Source organism: Callithrix jacchus, chromosome 6 (genome assembly GCF_049354715.1).
Source record: "Callithrix jacchus isolate 240 chromosome 6, calJac240_pri, whole genome shotgun sequence".
NCBI lineage: Eukaryota > Metazoa > Chordata > Mammalia > Primates > Cebidae > Callithrix > Callithrix jacchus.
In genome coordinates, this window is record NC_133507.1 from 55118583 (window position 1) to 55134170 (window position 15588).

The 15588-nt window shown below is 40.9% G+C and overlaps 1 protein-coding gene across 2 annotated transcripts in view; it reads right to left on the minus strand.

Annotated features, from left to right (window-relative positions):
- Positions 1-534: 534 nt before the first annotated feature.
- The window catches only part of LOC144576636 (uncharacterized), a 78092-nt gene continuing 63038 nt past the window's right edge, over positions 535-15588 (minus strand). Inside the window, exons 4-6 of one of the 2 annotated variants that reach the window (XM_078327379.1) lie at positions 4708-4811; positions 2048-2110; positions 535-841 (exon numbers count right to left, since the gene is read on the minus strand). The gene's annotated coding sequence lies outside the window, so the exon portion shown is untranslated. The remainder of the gene's footprint in view (positions 842-2047; positions 2111-4707; positions 4812-15588) is intronic. The other variant, XM_078327380.1, reaches the window with a different exon arrangement.

A 15588-nucleotide genomic window follows, 5' to 3' on the forward strand; every position in this document is an offset into this window, starting at 1 on the left:
CTGTGACTTTGGGCAGGCCTTGAAACTTGTGTTTCCTTTTCTATAAAATGAAGCTAATAATTTCAACTCTGAAGGATTGTTATGAAGGTTAAATAAAACTATATAGGGAAATTCCTAACAATGTGCTCAATACTTTTTAATAGTTGAGCTAAAAAAGTTCTTGCCTTCCATTTTCCAGTGAAATAGCATTCCCAGCTAAAACTTACTGTGAAACTAAAGGCGCTATCAAACAGAATGTTAGTGTGTGTGTGTGAAGCACAGGGCCTAGTACAGAAGCAAGGTTGGATGAGGATGCATGCAATGACAGCTTGCAGCTGTCTGATTTGGAAGGAGTAAGGTTAGCTGCTCCAGTCAGCAACACATTTCATGGTCTGGCTTTCATAGTTCTGCAGGAGGGGAAGAGGAGGTCTTGTCTCTAAAAGTAATCGCTAGTATTTATTGATCATTTATTACATACCAGGCATTCTGCCAAGTGCTTTACACACAGCATCTCATTTAATCCACACAATAATCTTAACCAGGTATTACTGATACCTTTTAAAAACTTTTATTGTAGAAAGTATCTGCTGGGCACCATGGCTCAAGCCTATAATCCCAGCACTTTGGGAGGCCAAGGCAGAGCATTTCCCTTGAGCCCAGGATTCGAGACCAGCCTGGCAACATGGGAAAACCCTGTCTCCACTAAAATATAAAAATTAGCTGAGCATGGTTGTGTGTGTCTATGGTCCCAGCTACTAAGGAGGCTGACATGGGAAGATCAATTGAGCCTGAGAGGTCGAAGCTGCAGTGAACCATGATTGCACCACTTCACTCCAGACTGGGTGACAGAGCAAGATCCTGTCTGAAAATTGAAAAAAAAATCAAATACTTATTTAGAAGTAGAGGTAACATTTTAATGAGCCCCTCTATTTCCATCACCCAGTACCAACATTTGTCAGCTTATAGCCAAACTTGTTTCATCTCTATCCCATCTATTTCCTCTTCCTTATTTTGAGGCAAATCTCAGACATTATATTATTTTATTTGTAAATATTATGGTATATATAAAAATGTCAAAAAATAACACCAAAATCCTCCAAAACAATGTTATTCTATAATTATACCTAAACACATTTGAAATAATTCTTTAATGTTATTAGATATCTAATCAACGTTCAAGTCTCCCCAATTGTCTCATAAATGATTTTTAAAATTTTTTTCAAATCATATTTAAACAGGCACATATAACATTTAGTTAATATGTCTCCCAGTGTCTTTTAATCTATAGGTTCCTCTCTCTCTTTTCCTTTCCTTGCAATTTATTTGTTGAGGTAAGTCAGTCATTTGTTCTGATATCCCCCTCCCCTACCCCCACCCTGTTTTTTTTTTAACAGACAGGGTCTCACTATGTTTTCCAAGCCATCTCCAGTTGCTATTCACAGGTGGGATCATAACTCACTATAGGCTCAAACTCCTGGCCCCAAGGGATCCTCCTACCTCAGACTCCCCAGTAGCGGGAACTACAGATGCATACCACAGCCCTTGGCTGATATTTTCATATTTAAAGTATTTATTTATTTAGAAACAAGGTCTCACTCTGTGGCCCAGGCTGGAGAACAGTGGTGTAGTCATGGCTCACCACAGCCTTGACCTTCTGGGCTCAGTGGATCCTCCCATCTCAACCTCCCAGGTGGCTGGTACTACAGGCACATGCCACCATGCCCAGCAATTTATTTATTTGTTTGCTTTTAGTAGAGACAGGGTTTCACCATGTTACTTGCTGGTCTTAAACTCCTGGGCTTAAGCAATCCTCCCACCTCAGCATCTCAAAGTGTTGAGATTACAGGTGTAAGCCACTTTGCCTGGCCTTAATCTTTTTATAAATAAAGAAACTCAGAGAGGTGAAAAAAATTTAGTAAGGGATAGAAAAGGAATTTAGTCCAAGATATGACCAATTCCAGAATCCAAGCACTTAATGGCTTTATTATATTCACTTTAAATCAAGTGATGAAAACCAAGAGAAAAAATACAATCACTCATAAAAGATTTCAGAACATGCATGACTCACCCAAGTAACCAGTTCCTTCACCAAGTGCTCATGGAAAACTGTTCACTTAAAACCCAGGCAAGGCTTGAAATGCGGGAAGAGAAATTGAAAACAGAATAACCCAGTGTCCACCTTATGTTTTGAATCTGACTAAATAAATCCTGCATACAAATATATCCATAACGTAAAAGAATTTTTACTTCCAACAAATATTTAGCAAGGCAAAAACATTTCTTAAACAAATCTATCAGTTTTTTTCTCCCTTTTCCTTCTTTTCTTCCTGTTCTTCCTTTCCCTCTTTTCTCTATAGCTAAGATAAGGAGGAAACATCTTTCAAGCAGTTATTTTTAAATACTAGTCAAATTAACAATTTGGTAGTTTGATATGTGATACCTGGGCTTTTGTTATGATAGTTTTGAAACCACAGTTACCCTAGCAACTGAATACATTTTTTCTTTAAAAAAATTTTTAGCTGTCTGAAGGAGAAAAAAAAAAAGAAAAAGAAAACTTCTTGCCAGAATTTTCCCATAATAGCGTCCATTAACTGCAGTGACTTCTATTGGAGAGGCCAGCACTGCTGTCTCCTGCTGTCACCAGTCATTCACTGATCTAGCAGATGTTTTGTTTGATAAGGCCAATTTGAGCTTTATAAAACATTTATTTTTTTCACCTCCAAGGAGCAAATACCGGTAAGGATAGATTCAACATCGATCGCTGGATACCGTACAAGGGCCTCAACCTGCCAGTGGAGCTTGTAGGTAAGAAGAAAAATTTAGCAAGAGGCCAGGCACGGTGGCTCATGCCTGTAATCCCAGCACTTTGGGAGGCCAAGGTGGGCAGATCACCTGAGGTCAGGAGTTCCAGACCAACCTGGCTAACATGGTGAAACCCCATCTCTACTAAAAATACAAAAATTAGCCAGGCATGGTGGCACATGCCTGTAATCCCAGCTACTGGAGAGCCTGAGGTGGGAGAATCGCTTGAACCTGGGAGGCAGAGATTGCAGTGAGCTGAGATTACACCACTGCACTCCAGCCTGGGCAACAGAGCAAGGATCCATCTCAAATAACAAACAAACAAACAAGAAACAAACAAAACTTAGCAAGAGGAAAGAGTGAGCAAAAGAGCCAATAGTCTATTTTAGAATCTTTCTGGCAATACCTGGTAACTGTGCAGTTGCCAAAGAGGGCAATGATGCTAGTTAGTGAGAAAAAGGAAGAAAAAAAAAGGAGTGATAGACATTGCATTGAGTTTTGTAGGTTTTATAAACCATGGGTTGGCATTTTTGAGATGGAGTCTTGCTCTGTTGCTCAGGCTGGAGTGTAACGGTGCAATGTCGGCTCACTGCAACCTCTGCCTCCTAGGTTCAAGTGATTCTCCAGTCTCAGCCTCCTTAGTAGCTGGGATTACATGCATGTGCCACCATGCCTGGCTAATTTTTGTATTTTTAGTAGAGACAGGGTTTCACCATGTTGGTCAGGATGGTCTTGAACTCCTGACCTCGTGATCCAGCCACCTCAGCCTCGTGATCCACCCGCCTGGCTCACACCTGTAATCCCAGTACTTAGGGATTACAGTAGTAAGTACTGGGATTACAGGTGTGAGCCACCGCACCGGGCCCTTGGGTTGGCATTTTAAGGAGGTGAAGTAGATAAGACTCAGCAAGGAAAAAAAGGTGTACATTAGGACTCTTGAAGCACCTAGACTCTGAGTGTTGGCGCAAATATTCACTTACTTCTGAACGAAATCCCTTTCACAGTCATGTTTGTGATACAAATATCTCTATGTTTCTTTTCTTAAAAACACACACACACACTGATTTTACAAAAATATCCATATCCTTTCTCTTGAATAGTTTTTAAGACCTAGGCTGTGGTGTGGGTAAATCAAGAGATGGCAAAAGAAGCACAAGGTAGTTCTGCCTCTGTTAGTAAGATACTGCTTTTTGTAGGCCTCCTGGAGCTCATTTATTTAGTCATTGTGCAGAGGATGAAAAGAAGCCAAAATCCAAAACAGGAGGCTATCCTTTGCAATATAACGGCTCAACAAAGTTTGAAAGAATGAAGATTCTCATCCTTGGGATTTTATTTTAGATTGCCCTACCTACCTAAGTATACTATTTTGACTTGAGGAATTATATTTTAAGCCAAGGTAAGAACTAAAAAAAAAAAAGAAAGAGGACCAACTATTTTTGCAGAAAGTGTAATTTTTCTATAGTAAACTCACCCACACTAACTCTCTCTCTCCCTCTCTCTGTATATGTGTGTGTATAAATATATATGTAAAGTCCTAATGAGCACATTTCTCTCTAAGGCAAAATAGAAAAAGAGAGCAAAACCAGCCAAATTAGTTAGGCCTTTTTCTTTCCTTTTTTTTTTTTGGCTCACTGAAACCTCTGCCTCCCAGATTCAAGTGATTCTCCTGCCTCAGAGTCCCGTGTAGCTAGGACTACAGGTGCACACCACCACACCCGGCTAATTTTTTGTATTTTTAGTAGAGTGGGGGTTTCACCATGTTAGGATGGTCTTGATCTCCTGACCTGGTGATCCGCCTGCCTTGGCCTACCAAAGTGCTGAGATTACAGGAATGAGTTACCACACCTGGCTAGGACTTTTTCTTAACGACTTAAACTATTAAAGGAACTTGCTGCTTCTTTATTGACCATCTGCAAGATGTTTTACCTGGGTTACATTTTCATTCTTGAATCCCACTCTTATGTAAGATCTAAAACTGGAGAATGGCTCTCCAAAGGATAATCTTGACACTGTTAGCATCAGAAGGGGGACTGGGTATTGGGAAGAGAAAAATAAAAATGTTAACTACAGATAGCAAAAAAGAAAGACAAAATCATATTGATTAATTACAAGAGCTGAGGAAATCTGGAATGAAGGATTGCTCTGAAGTATTTAAACACCAGTAACAACAGACATTAATCAGAATTAGAGAACTGTGCAGTAAATTTGGTTCTTGTTTCTAGTCTTTATCCCTTTTCTTTTCTGTTTCAACATGCTCCTTATTTTGAAATATAATTTGAAGCTCACAGAAAAGTTGCTAGAATCTTACGAAGAAACATTTCTATCTTTTAGCACAGTCACCAGGTTTTAACATTTTGCCTTATTTGCTTTGTTACTCTCTCAGAAGATTCAGATTTTCAAAGAAGAAATGGGTTTGGTTTGAGACCAACTTAAGTTTGAGAGAATGATGGAATGTCTGAGCAGAAAAGCTCGGCCAGGCATGGTGGCTCATGCCTATAATTACAACACTTTGGGAGGCTGAGGCGGATGGATCACTTGAGGTCAGGAGTTCAAGACCAGCCTGGCCAACATGGAGAAACCCCATCTCTACTAAAAATACAAAAATTGTCTGGGCATGTTGGCTCATGCCTGTAATTCCAGCACTTTAGGAGGCCAAGGCAGGCAAATCACAAGGTCAGGAGTCTGAGACCAACATCAACAATATGGTGAAACCCGTTCTACTAAAAATATAAAAATCAGCGGGGCGTGGTGGCACATGCATGTAGTCCCAGCTATTCAGGAGGCTGAAGTGGGACAATTGCTTGAACCTGGGAGGCAGAGGCTGCAGTGAGCCGAGATCATACCACTGCACTCCAGCCTGGGAGACAGAGTGAGACTCCATCTCAAAAAAAAGAGAAAAGCCTAGCAGACTGAGAGTCAAGGATCTGGAACTCAAGAAAAAGACTACTCAGAAAGATAAAAATATGAAGAAAAAACTAAGTGGAACTAATTTGTTTGAGGACATGGTTTTTGAGGAAAAGCCTAATTCGGGAAGACAAAAGGTCTTAGTTCTGGCCAATGAAAAGGCATGGGATACTATTAATATACGAATTGTAACTTTTTCATATCTTGGTCCACTTTAGGGTCATCTGCTATTATTCTTATTTTACATTTGAAGACTACTTTGAAAATATATGAGGCATATTGTATGGTTTTATTCAGAAATTTATAAGAAATTGGAAGTCGTGTCATTAATATAGCTTTTAGGTAACATATGTTCCAGTTACCACTGTTGTGTAACAAATTACCCTAAAACTTAGTGGCATAAAATGACCATTCGATTATGATCACAGATTCTCTGGGTCAGGAATTCAGATTGGGTACACTGGGTTTGGATGGCTGTCTTCACTCCATCATATCTGAAGCATCAGCCAGAAAGACTCAAAGGCCAGAGGTAACTCAGCAACTGGGGACTGAAATCATTTGGCTATGACTGCACTCACTTATCTGGCAGAGGATGTTGGCTATTTTTTTTGAGATGGAATTTTGCTTTTGTTGCCCAAGCTGGAGTGCAATGGTATGATCTTGGCTCCCTGCAACCTCCGCCTCCCGGGTTCAAGTGATTCTCCTGCCTCAGCCTTCCAAGTAGCTGTGATTATAGGCGTGGGCCACACCATGCCTGACTAATATTTAGTATTTTTAGTAGAAAGGAGGTTTCACCATGTTAGCCAGACTGATGTGATCTGCCCACCTTGGGCTCCCAAAGTGCTGGTATTATATATAGGCATGAGCCAACATTCCTGGCCCAAATGCTGGCTTTTAACCAGGACACCTACCATGTAGCTCTGCTTGGGCCAGTGCAGGCTTCCTTACAGCATGCAGCTGAATCCCTGTAGTGAGGGTCCCAAGACAGCAAGATGAAACACTTGGCATTTTTGTGATCTAGCCTCAAAATGTACATAGCATCACTCTCCAGTGTATTTTTTTTATTGAGACAGTTGCAAATGTTTGCCCAAAGTTAAGGGGAAAAGACATAAACTCCACTTCTCCATAAGATAAATGTTAAGGTCACATTATAAGAAGAGCACTTGGAAAAACAGATTCTGTTTCAGCCACTTTGGGAAAATACAATCTGCAGTAAAACATATATGAACACAAAAAGGGAGCATCTAACAGAGTACAAAGAATATGCATCTGAGAGGTATTTTTTACTGTCTATGGTAGTTGAAATTTAAAATATTTCCTCAAAGACTAAGATATAAGGAAGAATTTTACATATACCCCATGCCTTCTTTATTAGGAATTATTTTCTTGAAAAAGTAAGATTTGCAGAGGTATTTATTTATTTAGAGACAAAGTCTCACTCCCTTACCCAGGGTGGAGTGCAGTGGCTTGATCTTGCCTCACTGCAACCTCTACCTCCCAGGTTCAAGGAATTCTCATGCCTTAGCCTCTCGAATAGCTGGGATTACAGGTACACACCACCACACCAGGCTAATTTTTGTATATTTAGTATAGACAGGGTTTCATCATGTTGGCCAGGCTGGTGTCAATCTCCTGACCTCAAGTGATCTACCCGCCTTGACCTCCCAAAGTGCTGAGGTTACAGGCATGAGCTACCATGTCTGGCCACAGTGTTTTGATTAACACTTTGCTCTTACATGTACAACTTAATGGATTACAATTCTTTAAACATCTCATGAGCAGATGAACAGCAGCTCATGAGATGTCCAGTATTGCAAAATCTATAGGATTTTTCCATTTGGCTCAAAATTGAGGTGCTCATCTAATAATTTGATCACTCATATCTCTTTAAAATAAAATCTGATAGATGGCTTTAATAGAAAATTATTCATAATAGAAAAAATATTCAATCTGTCAGGTGTGCATTCTTTTTTATTAGCTCCCATATTCAATCCAAAGGTCTGGAATACTGGAAATCAGCCTGCATCTTTGAAAGAAACCTTAATAGTTTGTTACTGCAAGTATTTTTTTCTTTTCCTTTTTTTTAAATATGAAAAGAGACTGAGGAAATGTCTTAATGTTTGGTTAACAAATTAAAAACCCATGTTTAAGTGCTTTAATATTCTAGTCCTATTTCACTGTGTCATCAAGGGGTTGATTTACCAGCTGTAAAATTACATAAGAAACCTTTTAAATGTAGACCTGTTAACAATATTTGAATCTCTGTGCATATACTGTGATCTTCTGATAATGACTACATCAACTGTGACAGCTCATTGTAACTTACCAGCACTAGCTCTGCATTCGCTGATGTATTTTCAGAGATCAGAGAAGGTAACAAGGCTGGGCTTGTTCCAGTACTCAGTAGTTATTATTCATTCAATATTTCAAGTCTTTTCCAGCCTTCGCCAAATCCTTTTTGCAAACCATATGAACGAAACATTACTTTTTTTTGAGACAGGGTCTCATTCTGTCACTCAGGGTGGAATGTAGTGGCACGATCAAAGCTCACTGCAGGCTCAACCTCCCCAGGCTCAACTGATTCTCCCACCTCAACTGATCCTCCCACCTCAGCTTCCCAAGTAGCTAGGACTATAGGCACATACCACCATGCCCAGATAATTTTTGTAATTTTTTTTTTGAGATGGAGTTTCACTCTTTTTGCCCAGACTGGAGTACAATGGTACAATCTTGGCTCACCGCAACCTCTGCTTTCCAGGTTCAAGTGGTTCTCCTGCCTCAGCCTCCCAAGTAGCTGAGACTACAGGCATATACCACCATGCCTGGCTAATTTTTTATTTTTAGTAGAGATGGAGTTTCTCCATGTTGGCCAGGCTGGTCTTGAACTCCCGACCTCAGGTGATCTGCCTGCCTTGGCATCCCTAAGTGGTGGGATTACAGGCATGAGCCACCGTGCCTGCCTCAGTTTTTGTAATTGTTTTTAGAGTTGGAGTTTCGCCATGTTGCCCAGGCTGGTCTTGAACTCCTGGGCTGAAGTGATCAGCCTTGGCCATCTAAAGTGCTAGGATTACAGGCATGAGCTACAGCATCTGGCCAGAACAGTACTTTTAAGAACCAAGAAACTGATATATTTGAGTAGCCAATCAAGAAGGCAGAAGAGATGTTGACTGTATAGCAAGGGCAGACCAAGGGAAAGGAGTTTTAAAAGTTGAACATTTTTCATCTTAAAACATTAAGTTTGGCTGGGTGCTATGGCTCATCTCTGTAATTCCCGCAAATTACAAGAGAATCACTTGAGGCCAGGAGTTCAAGACCAGCTTGGGCTGTGTAGTGAGATTCCATCTCTACCAAAAAAAAAAAAAATGTTTTTTTAAATTAGGGTGATGTGGTGGTGTACAACTGTAGTCCCAGCTACTCAGGAGGCTGAGGTGGGAGGACTGCTTGAGCCCAGGAGTCTGAGACTACAGAGAGCTGTGATAGCCTCACTATTCTCCAGCCTGGGAGACAGAGCAAGACCCTGTCTCTAAAACAAAACCAAAAACCAAAAAACATTAAGTTTAATGGAATATATCTCAGTTAATAGTTATGTTACAAGATGAGGCCTTAGCTCAGAGCAAATCCAGTTTTCTGAGTGTCTAGTTCTACCATAATTGAGCAATGAGGAAAGAAGTATACAGCAATGTGTCTAAGTCAGGATTTGTTTGGCTACAGGTGTGAGAGTAATCAGAAACCAAAATACAGAACATTGGCTTGATTGAAGTGCAGAAAGAAGTTTACTTTGAAACTGATATGGTGGCTCCATGGATCATCAGGGATCTGAGTGTCTTTTCTCTCCCTTTTTTTCCCCCACTTGTCTATGTCATCTATGATTTAAAAAAATTTTTTTTATTTCAATAGGTTTTGGGGGAACAGGTGGTGTTTGGTTACATGGATAAGTTCTTTAGTGACAATTTCTGAGATTCTGGTGCACCCATCACCCAGGCAGTGTACACTGTACTGTGCCCAACATGTAGTGTTTTATTCCTCACCCCCTTCCCACCCTTTCCCCTGAGTCTCCAAAGTGCATGGTATAATTCTTATGCCTTAGCATCCTCATTGAGTGCTTCTCTTTTAATATCTCACCTATTTTTCTTTGTACATAGCCTCATAGATCAAGATGCTTCAGTTCCAGCGACTGTTTCTCTTTTCTAGTGAGTAAGAAGGAGAAAGGGCAAAGAAACATGCCCTCTACCCTTACAAACACTTCCCAGAAACTCAGCTCAACAATTCAGTTAACATCTCATGGACTAGAATTTACTCACAGCCACATCTAGCTGCGAGGAAAGCTGGGAAATACAGTTTTTATTTTATTTGCTTCTAGCTAAAAATTCTATAACCAAACACTATCGTTTGAATGTTTTTGTTTCCTCCAAATTTATGTGCTGAAGCTTAATCCTCATTGCAACAGTGTTGAGAGGTGGGGCTGAATAGGAGGTGTTTCAGCCATGAGGGCTCTACCCTTGTGAGTGGATTCATGCTGCTGTTTAAAAAGAGTTTGCAGGAGTGGGCTCTCTCTCTTCTGCTCTTCTGCTATGTGAGGAACACTGTTCCTCTTCCTCTGGAGGATGCAGAGTTCAAGGCACCATCTTGGGGACAGCGACCGGCCCCACACCAGATGCTAAACAGGCTGGTGCTTTGATCTCAGACTTCTCAGCCTCCAGAACTGTGAACAATAAATACCTGTTTATTATAAGTTCCCCAGCCTCGAGTGTTCTGTTATAGCAGCACAAATAGACTAAGGCACTAAGGAAAAGTGGGAGCTAACAGACAGTATTCCCTGACACAAAGTAAGTCTTTTGGGAAAGGAGGGATGATCTAGGAACCAATCAACTGTTGTGGTGAAAAAAATGTATATGATGCTTGGCTAGTCAGTGTGTGACCAAATAGCAAAATGATTTTAAACTTTATTCTACCCAAATGAACATCAAGAATTCAAGAATTAGATTTAAATGAGACAAATAATTATTCTTTTTTTTTTGAGGGGGGGAGGAAGGCAGAAAGGGAGAGAAGAAGGACGGTAGGGAGGAAGGAAGGGATGAAGGAAGGAAGGAAGGGAGGAAGCGGGGAGGGAGGGAGGGAGGGAGGGAAGGGAAGGAAGGGAATCAAGCAATGAGAGAGACATTGCCGACCTGCATATAGAGGTTTACAAGTTGATTTCTTTTTTTTTTGAGAGAAAGAAAGAAAAAATAAATAAATAAATAAGTAAAGGAGAGGAAGAAAGAGGAAAAGAAAGAGGGAGAGTAAATGGAAATATTGCTTTATTTTGAAAAAAATTGGGTATTAATAATGGCCCATCAATGTTTCATTTAAACTTATGGGTAGGTGTGGTGTGGTATTGACTAAAATATATATTTTGAGTATTTGAAGTGGGGAGCTCTATAAATATTTATTAAGTTTACTTGTTCCGGATCTGAGTTCAAGTCCTTGATATCCTTATTAATTTTCTGTCTCATTGAATCTAAGTCTTGTACCTGGGTGTTAGGATCGTTAGCTCTTGTTGTTGCATTGATCCTTTTACCACTATATCTTTGTTGCTTTAAAATCTATTTTATCCAATATGAGAATTGCAACTCCTGCTTTTTATTTATTTATTATTTATTTTTGCTCTCCATTTGGTTGGTAAATCTTTCTCCATCCCTTTGTTTTGAGTCTTTGTGTATCCTTGCATGTGAAACAGGTCTGGTTGTAACATGCCATTGGGTTTTGGCTGTGTCTTTTGATTGGGGGATTTAGTCGATTTAAATTTAGGGTTACTGCCATTTGATGTTGACTGGCTGTTTTATCCATTCATTGGTGTAAATTCTTCTTTATGTTGGTGCTCTTTACTTTTTGGTGTATTTTTAGAAAGGCTAATACTGGTTGTTTCTTTCTGTGTGTAATGCTTCTTTCAGAAGCTCTTGTAAAGCAGGCCTGGTGGTAATAAAATCTCTGAGTTCTTGCTTGTTCATAAAAAATTTTATTTTTCCTTCAGTTGTGAAGTTTAGTTTGGCTGGATATGAAATTCTGGGCTGAAGGTTCTGTTCTTTGAGGATGTTGAATATTGGCCCCCCACTCTCTTCTGGCTTGTAGAGTTTCTGCCGAGAGATCTGCTGTAAGTCTGATAGGCTTGCCTTTGTGGGTAATCTGACCTTTCTCTCTGGCTGCCCTTAGTATTTTCTCCTTCGTTTCAACTCTGGTGAATCTAACGATTATGTGCCTTGGAGTTGCTCTTCTTGAGGAATATCTTTGTGGTGTTCTCTGTATTACCTGGGGTTGAATGTTGACCTGCTTTGCTAGTTTAGGAAAATTTTCCTGAATAATATCCTGAAGGGTATTTTCCAGCTTGGATTCATTCTCTCCATCGCATTCAGGTACACCTATCAAACGTAAATTTGGTCTTTTCACATAGTCCCACATTTCTTGGAGACTTTGCTCATTCCTTTTTATCCTTTTTTCTCTAATCTTTTCTTCACGTTTTTTTCATTAAGTTGGACTTTGACCTCTGATATCCCTTCTTCTGCTTGAACAATTCGAGTGTTTAAACCTGTGCATACTTCTCGGAGTTCCTGTATTGTATTCTTCAGTTCCATTAATTCACTCATACTCCTCTCTAAGTTGTCTGTTCTCAATAGGATTTCATCAAACCTTTTTTCAAAGTTCCTTGTTTCTTTACGTTGGGCTACAAAATGGTCTTTTAACTCACCAAAGTTTGTTATTATCCATTCCTTGCACAGTGATTCTGTCATCAGGATGCGCTCGTTCTCCATCAAGCCTTGTTCCATTGTTGATGTGGAACTGTGATCATCTTTAGAGAGGCGTTCTGACTTTGAGTATTCTCAGCTTTTTTACGCTGGTTTCTTCCCATCATTGTAAATTTATCCTCCTGTCGTCTTTGAAATTACCAACTTTCAGATTAGGTCTCTTGAGTGGACGTCCAGGTTGTTAGTTCCCAGGGCCAGAGCAGCGGCGTTAAAACTGATGGTGCTTTTCTGCCCAGGATTCTCCTGTCTGGCTTCCTTCTTGTGTCCGTAGTAGGTGACTCTGCCTTCCCGGGGCTCCAAACCTCGGTCAGAAGGGGAACCGGTCCCGTTTACTCTGCGCTGAGCGCTGCCGCGCTGAGGTGCCGTCACAGCCGCTGTGCCGGGCTCTGGTGTCCTGCTGGGGACCCGTGCTGGTGCTCCGAACCTGTTTACTCTGCTCCGAGAGCTACCACGCCGAGGTGCCGGCGGAACCGCTGCGCCAGCCACGAGAGTCGCGCTGGCCACCAGTGTGTTTCCTCCACTGGGGGATCTTCTGCTCCGTGAGCGACCAGAATTTGTCTGAAAGTGTGGCGTGCTCCAGTTCTCCGAGCCTTCCCTGAGAGCTGCAATCCTGGGATGTTAGCGATTGGCCATCTTGGATCGTTCTCCGACAAATAATTATTCTTGATGTTATTAGTGTGAAAGTGGCATTGTGGTGGTGATGTTAGGAAAATGTCCTTACTTTTTAAAGATTTATATTGAGGATAAAGGGGTGAAATGACATGATCTTTGGCATTTACTTAAAATACATCTACAGGCCAAGTGCAATGGCTCATGCCTGTAATCCCAGCACTTTGGGAGGCTGAGGCAGGAAGATCACTTGAGCCCTGGAATTCGAGACCAGCCTGAGCAACACAGGGGGACATTGTCTCTACAAAAATATAACTAAAAATTAGCCAGGCATGGTGGCACACCTGTAGTCAGTCCAAGCTACTGGGGAGGCTGAGGTAGGAGGATTGCTTGAGCCCAGGAGGTCGAGACTGAGGTGAGCTGTGTTCAAGCCACTGTGCTCCAGCCTGAGTGACAGAGCAAGACTTTGTCTCAAAAAACTAAACAAAAAACAAAACAAAGCTTCTACAAAGAGAAAAAACGGGGAAGATGAAAAATATATAGTCAAAATCTTGATCATTGTTAATTTGGGGTTGGGGGCAGTTACTCACACCTGTAATCCCAGCACTTTCAGAGGCTGAGATGGGCAGATCCCTTGAGTCCAGGAGTTCAAGACCAACCTGGGCAACATAGCAAATACCTTATCTCTATAAAAAATACAAAAATTGGCTGGGCATGGTTGTGCATCCTGTGTTCTTGGCTATTTGAGAGGCTGGGGTGGGAGGATCATCTGAGCCTGGAAGGTCAAGGCTGCAGTGAGCCGTGAGATCATGCCACTGTACCGCAGCCTGGGTGACAGAATGAGACCTTGTCTCAAAAAAAAAATTTTTTTTTTAATTTGGGATATGAGTACATGAAATTTACTGTACTTTTTAAAAGTATGTTTGAAATGTTTCATTAAACAAACTTTTTTGTAAATAATCAGGATCAAAATTTCTAAATCTTAGTTTGGAATACTGAACTTAGTTCAGCCATGTATCCTTAATGTTTCTGTGTTTGGGTTTTTACATATGTCAAATGCAAATAATAATACCTGGCCTAACTAGTTAACAGTACTGTACTGAAGGCCAAATATAAAAATGCCCGTGAAAGAGTTTTAGAACCTATAATGTGATATGATATCAGATATTGTTGATAATATGCTTGCTGTCATTTTTATTCATGTGAGACCAGAGTCCATGTCCCATTATTCACTGCTATATCTCTAGTGACTGGTAAAATGCCTGGCATATAATATATATAAAATAAATGTTCAATAAGTGAGAACAAAAATTAAGAAAAAAAATTGTAAATGAAATTGACATGAACTTGTAAGGATAGAAGAGACCTGAGAAGTCATCCAATAACCTCAGGTTACATATGAAGAAACTGAGCCCAGAGCAATTAAAGGACCCACCTAACATGACACAGGTGGCAGAGCTGCAGTACAGTCAAGCAGATAAAGGCACAGTCATCCTTAAAATGACAAGGGAAACACCAGAGACTCCAGGAGAATGCTGACCTGTTTTTAGCTATTTCAAGAAAATCATGCCATCATATCATCACATCACTTCTTGTTGCAGTCGCAACAAACAGTGTATTCTCTAGCAGCACTCAGACTTTGTTCCATTAGCAACTGTTACCAAACAGGAGGCAGTACAGACTCAAAAATCCTTTTGTCACATTTTGGTTTTTTAGGGCCGGGCGTGGTGGCTCAAGCCTGTAATCCCAGCACTTTGGGAAGCCAAGGCGGGTGGATCATGAGGTCAACAGATCAAGACCATCCTGGTCAACATGGTGAAACCCCGTCTCTACTAAAAATACAAAAAATTAGCTGGGCATGGTGGCGCGTGCCTGTAATCCCAGCTACTCATGAGGCTGAGGCAGGAGAATTGCCTGAACCCAGGAGGCGGAGGTTGCGGTGAGCCGAGATCGCGCCATTGCACTCCAGCCTGGGTAACAAGAGCGAAACTCCGTCTCAAAAAAAAAAAAAAAAAAAGTTTCCAATGATAAGAATTGGTCCTGTGGATGGAACAACTACTTATAATCTTTTCTTTAAAAGTTCTCCTAGGCTAGACGCGGTGGCTCACACCTGTAATCTCAGCACTTTGGGAGGTTGAGACAGGCGGATCAACCGAGGTCAGGAGTTCAAGACCAGCCTGGCCAACATGGTGAAACCCTGTCTTTACTAAAAATGCAAAAATTAGCTGGGTGTGGTGGCGGGCACCTGTAATATCAGCTACTCGGGAGGCTGAGGCAGGGGAATCACTTGAACTTGGGAGGCGGAGATTGCAGTGAGCCAAGATCGTGCCATTATACTCCAGCCTGAGTGACAAGAGTGAAACTTTGTCTCAAAAAAAAAAAAAAGTTCTCATAATACTGTTAAACAGTCTTTGTGGCCAACAGCTATGAATTCTGAGCAAATATTTCATGGAAATCTTCTCCTTGAGTATGCATCTGGATAGACTGTGTCAACCATGTCCTGACATAACGGCTG